Here is a 6,867-nt window from a genome sequence, read left to right as displayed (position 1 = left end):
AACACCTATGAACTGGAAGTTGCTGCTGGTCATGTGGTGACCCAAAGAGACTCTGTGGAGAGTTAAGGCCACACTTGTGGATCAGCCATCTTTCAAGGTGAGCTACAGGAAAAGTGGCATCTTCCTTAGGGCAATTAAACCCTGTAGCCTCCACCACACTAAGTGTCCTCAATAATGTCAATGAAAATTACCTCCCAGTAGTAGCAAGTCCACTTCTTCATACCAACAGCCTGGTGACCATTGGCTTTGCTCACATCCCTCCTTACACAGGAGCAGGCTACCTTATGGAAAAGTTGGTGTCCCAACCCAAGACATTAGCCTGGGTAGTGTAGCCAAGGGCAGGTCAGAGTTTTGAGATAAAACCCAAGACTCGAAACACAGCTTGACCTACATTCCTCCATCAAGAAGAAAGAGGACTAAGCAAGCATCACTGCAGCAAGCCTCTCACTGATCCTTTAGACTATGTCAAACATTTTTGTTTTTTGGGGGTTGGGCAGGGTAGTAAACCAAAGGGGCTTAAGCACTGAGTCACATCCACATCTCTTTTGTGTTGTTTTAGGCTCTCACTAAATTGTTTAGGAATTTGTAAACTGCTTAGGATAACCAAGGCATGCATCACCACACCCAACTATTTTCAACTGGCCAAAGGGTGTCGAGAATTTTGAGAGAGATTTTTTTTAAAACGGGCCAACAGTTTCCCAGTATTTTTAATAGAGATTTTTTAAAAGGCCAATAGCATCCAGTACAGTTGAAAGGTTTTTTTGTTTGTTTGTTTTTTGTTTTCTTTTTTTTTTTTTTTTTTGAAGGCCAATAGAAAGAAGTCTGGTATTTTTGAGTGCAGGTTTTTTGTAATAAAAGGAGTGCAGAAATCCTGGAAATAAAAGCCATAGCTCCCTTAGATTATTTCACTCACCCAAAGATGCTCCATGTAAAACTCCAAAATCTGAAACTACAGTTTTGAAAATAAACTCAGTTCTCTGCCTCTGCTACCAAGAGATGGGCGTTTCTGAGTAGCAGCCTTAGCCACAGCTCTTAGTGGTAGGCTAGAGTTATCCAAAGTTGCAGCAGATCACCACCAGTTTCTTCTTGGATTCTTGTGAGATGTAAAAGAGTAAAGAGTGTGTGCTGAAGAGCACAGAACGAACAGAACCAGCACAGAAGAACAAACCTCACAACTGTGGCCGGTTGAGCATCCAGGGTAGGGGTTTATATAGCACGTGGTTGAACGCTATTGGTTCAAATTTATGCTAAACAGGACTTGAAAAGGGACTAACTCTATTGGTTCAAATTTATGCTAATCGGAATTTGAAAACGGAAGAATGCTATTGGTCCACATTTATGCAAATTGGACTTTGGGAAAGCACGGAAGCTATTGGCTAGAGCTGAATGCCACTCGGGTTTTCCTTTCTTCCATTTTCTCCAAGGTCTCGGGAAGCAGGAGTTTGAAGTGAGTGAATCAGACGTGCTCCGTGAGGGTTGGGGCTCTGGAGCAGCAGCGCTGCTGAAGCAGGTCAGTGTCCTATGCTCATCCAGCTCTGGTCCCCGACCTAGGCTCCTCATGGCTTGTGCTGCCCAGGTCCCTGCTTGCTGTCTGCACTGGAGCCTGTACTGGGCAGCTCTGCCCACCGCAGCCCTGTTGCTGTTTCTTGGTGAGGACAAGCGGGCTGGCTTCATGTCTTGGCCACTGAGTCCCATCATTTTGTGGTGGTCTGTATTAACATGAGGGCTCCTAGTGTTACCTAGGCTGGCCTGTGATCCTTGGCTCCTGGGATGCTGGACTGCAGGTGGTGCTGAGGCCAGGAACTTTTCCAAATGAAGAAAGATGGAGCCAACATTTTGGAGTTTGGAGAATCCAGGTGGTACTGAGGGCGCGACACTCCGTCCACTGGCCTATCTGTGACACGATCATCTATTCTCACAGAAAGAGGACAGCAGTGGTCCTAAGGGAACATCTGGACTAGGCAGGGGAGCAGGCTGCACTGAGAATCTGCTTCCCTCTTTCATGTTGCTCCTGCTCAGGTGGAGTCCTTCTGCTTCAGCTTTCCTGAGCCCTTATCCTGGCATTAATACAGCATTATCCCACAATTCTGCACTGATGTCAGCTGGCTTCTCTCTAGGGTCTGAATGGATCACTTCTTTCAGAATCATGATTTTAGCAGTTGTACATCAACTTGACCTGATACAGGACAAGAGAATTCTTAACCTGAGAAGAAAAGGGAAGCTAGAAAATGTAGAAAAGGAAACCTGCAGTCTACAATTCCACCATCAATTAGAACCATACTGTCTGCAACAGTCAACCTGGCAATAAATGTTAGATTATGTGACAATGGACCCACAGTTTCACAGCCAGCAGGACACCAGAGAACTTCCAAGCTGACGTCTTGTGCTCTCTCAGCCCGCTTTACTAGGTACTCATTTAATCTCTTTCTTTTTCTTTCATTTTCTGGTCCTGTGAATGGAACCCAGGGATGCTATACTACTGAGCTGTATCCCCAGACCTTTTTATTTTTTATTTTGAGGGAGTCTTACTAAGTTCCTCAGGCTGGCCTCCATCTTGGGATCCTTCTTCCTTGGCCTCCTCAGTAGCTGGGATTACAGGCCTGTGCCAACATGTCTGTTTCGAACTAACTTCTAAATTCCCTAGGCTTTTCTTTTCAATATGACTTTCCTTCTCTTTTTGGAAGGTTTAATCAGCAGAAAATTCCTTCTCTAGTGCTGGCCTCTCTTGAAAAACTTGGGCACAATCAAAACAGCAGAGAACTGAAGTCTGCAAGGTGACAGTAGGGAGTATCACCTTGGATTCTGCTCCAGAAACAAAAGGAGCTTAACTTATTTGAGTGAAGGAGACTTTAAAGGGGGAGAACAGGTAAGAACATTGAAAAGTGAGCATCTGGAGAACCTCCAATGAGGAGAGGCTCAGGACCAAGGCTTACAGAGGGACGGGCCTCCTCAGCAGCACCCAGATGGGGCTGGAGGCCCACCAGCCAGAAGGCAGGGAGGATTCAGAGATTTCTCTTTGGAGAAGGGCCTGGAAGGTAAAATTTTATAGTACAGGAGCTGCAAGTTTATGAAGAAGGGAATAGTTGGGACTTGTGGGAAGAAAATTATGCGAAGAAACTCCAAGACTTAGGTTAATAAGGAACAATCAGCTCCCAGGGGAAATAAAGAGTCTATTTTTTATAAATTCCTCCAAAGAGAATGTCTGCAGTTGAGAGGCAGATGTGGGAGGTGCTGCTCATCCTGTCTTCCCGTCTGACTCTCCCGCTCACCTGGACTGCTCACCCTGTGGATTTCATATTCCACTGTCCTGGTTCTCCTAGCTACTTGGAGAGGCACCTGGTTTGCTGACTTGACACCCTGTTCATGGAAAATGACAGAGTCTTGGTCTCATCCAATTGGGCTGTGATCTGTCAACAGGGGATGATGTTCTACTTTAGCAACTATGTAAATATGTAAACTATGTGTACTTCTGCAAAAGCTTTGCTCCATAGGGAGCACACTATAACTGGCACAATGGCACATGCCTGGCATGGTAGAGCACACCTGTAATCCAGTCACTTGGGAGACTGAGGCAGGAGTGTCCCAAGGTCAAAACCAGCCTCAGCAGCTAAGGTGGACCCTAAGCAACTTAGTAAAACCCTGTCTCAAAAGAAAAAGTTCTGGAGATTTAGGTCAAAGGTAAACACCCCTGGGTTAAATCACCAGTATCTAAGTCTCCCTTTCCTGTGGGCAACACTATTTTCATCCCCAGATGTGACCATTTCTGAGATTAAAGTGAACCCTCTTTTTTTTCTTTTTTGTTCCGTGGGTTTCAAATGCAGATGATCCATGAGTGAGCTGCAAGACCAATGGAAATGGGGGCACTAATGGAAGGAGGAATGAATTACTGACCTCTGACCTCCCTAGTGGCCTCCATCCTCCTGACCTCAATTTTGTCCCTCCTGAAGTGCATCCCATATTCCCTTTCAGGTCCTTGTCCACTGCAGACCCAGTGAAATCACCTTCCAAATGTGCACTAGCAACAGCCTCTTCCCACCTCCACCTAATGCTTCAATCTTTCCACATCCAGCTCTGCTGCTACCTTTGGTTCTCTTCCTTTGCCACACCTGTGCCTCCATGGTTCTGGTGACCTCATGGGGTCATGTCTTGCCTTCCATCAACTCCTCATCTTCCTTCCCCATGGATCCATATCCATCTTCTTTTTAGTGTCCTCAACCCATTTCCTGTGTCCTTGGATGTCCTGCTTCAACATCTCAGCCCTCAAACTGGGTGGCATTCACCACCATGTCACCGTCCCTGTCCTCTGGTTCTTTACTGTTGTCCCTACCTCCCTCCATCAGTGGCAACCATTATGGCTTCCTCTCCCACACACCAGCCTTGACCCTGCCCACCTCTCTATCTCTGTGCCACTCACTACTCCAGGACATCGCCACCACACCGATAGGCTGTAGTAGGCTTGGGTTTCATAAATATTCTGACAGGACGCAGGTTGGAGGCCCTGATGAGAGGAAGGCTGGTTCCTCTTCTTGATCAGCCCATTGTGTCCACATTCAAACCATTTCCCTGACTGGCTCTCACCTGGGTGGGTATTGGGCAGCACACGAGTTGCCAGAGGGCCAGGACCAGACAGGGAGGGACAGTCCCTAAGAATCAGAGCCTATGACATTATTCATATTAATGAACCCACAGGGTCATGGTAACCCAAGGAAACCTCACTCTGTTCAGCTTGCTGCCACTCTGCCTGTGCACCACCAGCTGGGTGTTCCCCTGGCACCTGCTGTCCATTGCAGCTGTGGGTAGAGGAGGTTTCTGTATTTGTCCTATCCACATGTCAGTGTGTGCTTTCTGCACATCAAAACAATCTTTCAATCTTATGGAACACACACAACTCTTCCCTGAGTGCTGAAATTCCTTGTGAATATTGTGTCCCAGATCTTTTACCCACTCCTGTCCATCACCCACTTCAGTCCAAGGTCACCCTGCCTTTTATGTTCTTTCCCATGACTGCTGCACCATAAAACCCCAAGGCAAAAGGTGTCTTATTCCTTCTACTACATTGCAAACTATGCCCATCATGACCTCAAGCTGCCCAGTGTGCTCTAGCAACACCAGACCCTTTGGCCCTATGCAGATGCCCACCACCTTTTCTCTCCTTGTTCCTTGTCCCACCCTCCTAAGCTCCAGGTCCTGTGCACCACCCTAACCCTGTGATCTCTGTACTCAACTCTCCCACCTGCCTTCTACCTTTCACACTCAGTCACAATCACGCTCTCCAAATTTCTCATGACATCAAGTGACAAAGATTAGAATATTTTTTAAATGCTATGCATGGGAAGCATTTTTCTGGTGTCATGTTGTGGGGTGGGAATCAACATAAAGGTCAGCTGCGACAACCCATATTCTGGCATTCAGACTTGGAGATGTGCACAACTTCATAGATGGTAAAAATTACTGTGAAACACACACAACAGGTGATTGGGTGAGTGAGAGAGAAAGTGAGTGGAACTATGAGCATTGTGTTGGTGTCTGCATTTCGAGTGTGAATGAAGATATGAGATAACTAGGAGATCATGGGAAGGCCCTTGTTTGTCAGCATTTGACTGTGAGCATGTTGGAGTGCACATGTATGAGGGAGCAAATGCATGCATGTGTGTGTGTGTGTGTGTGTGTGTGTGTGTGTGTGTGTGTTTGGGAAACCTGTGATAGCCATATGGCCTTACACCTGGACAGTGTGCAAAATATCATGACAACCCCTGGCTCCCACACCACAACATTGCCCACCGGCTAGTTCGCACAGGCTATTAGGGCAGCAGCCTTCTTTCTAGGGAGGCACATGGCCACATGGCTCTCATAGTGATACAGGTTCACCTGCCTGGTCTCTGGTGTAGCCAGACCCCCGACCAGCATGTTCCTGGGAATTTTCAATCAGTTCTTTGACAATGGAGGCAGGACAGCCACTCTCCAGCAGGGGGCGCTTTATCACAGCCTGAAGCACAACCTAGAGTTCCAGATCAAACTCCCCAGCAGGTCATTGTGGCTGACTCCAGAGACTCCACCTACTCTAGAATCTTCTTGTATTCCATCCTCTTCTGGAGGTTTGAAGGTTGGTGTTGACCCTGTGGATTGCACTTATGTATGCTGAGTGTCTTGCATCTGCTCTGCCAGCTGCTGTTTATGGTCTGCTGATGTCTTCTCCAGCTCTGCCACTCGTGAGCCGTGCTGCTGTACCACAGAGCACAGGTGCTTCACGTGGTCATAATGTGGCAGCTTATCTTTGGGCATCTCCAGGCTGTACTGGCTACTTCAAGACGCCATAAAAAATAGCGGGTAATATCTCTATGAGTATCCCCTTGGGAAAAATTACAGCATACCCCAGACCTCATCGCTGAAACCCAGGTCCTTCTGAGTGTCAGGGGCAGGTGCCCTGTGCACAAGGCTCCACTCCTGATGCCTCCACTCAGTGCCCCTCAGTAGCTGCTCCAAGTAACCCATCCTGTTGGCCACTCTCCAACCGAGTCTTCTTTCCTAGTGACAAGCTCCATTGTCAAGGCATGGTTGTGCTGACAGCACCAGATGTCACAGTCAGGAGCACTTGCCCTGGGCGCAGTATGTACTCTCCACACTCTCAGCTTATGCCTGGTGAGGAAGCCACAGTCGCCACAGGACAGGCCTGGTTCCAGGTCCCAGACTTTCTCTGGAGTGGATGGAGATGGAGAAAGAGGTAAAGAAGCCCAAAGTAACAAGATTTGGGGTCAAGAAGTGAAGGAAATCCAAAGTCCATTGAGACACATGAACGCTCTGCAATCACCCATAGGTCACACCTGAATATTTTCTGCACCTTCCATAGGAGACCCTGTCAGCCTCCAG

At 47.5% G+C, this 6,867-nt stretch overlaps 1 pseudogene; it reads right to left on the bottom strand.

Moving 5' to 3' along the window:
• Positions 1-5,380: 5,380 nt before the first annotated feature.
• LOC124966204 (E3 ubiquitin-protein ligase NRDP1-like) lies at positions 5,381-6,492 on the bottom strand (annotated as a pseudogene).
• Between the last annotated feature and the right edge of the window lie 375 nt (positions 6,493-6,867).

This window comes from Sciurus carolinensis, chromosome 16 (genome assembly GCF_902686445.1).
Source record: "Sciurus carolinensis chromosome 16, mSciCar1.2, whole genome shotgun sequence".
Taxonomy (NCBI): domain Eukaryota; kingdom Metazoa; phylum Chordata; class Mammalia; order Rodentia; family Sciuridae; genus Sciurus; species Sciurus carolinensis.
The sequence above is the reverse complement of the archived record's forward strand: the minus strand, read 5'-3'. Positions and strand labels throughout refer to the sequence as shown.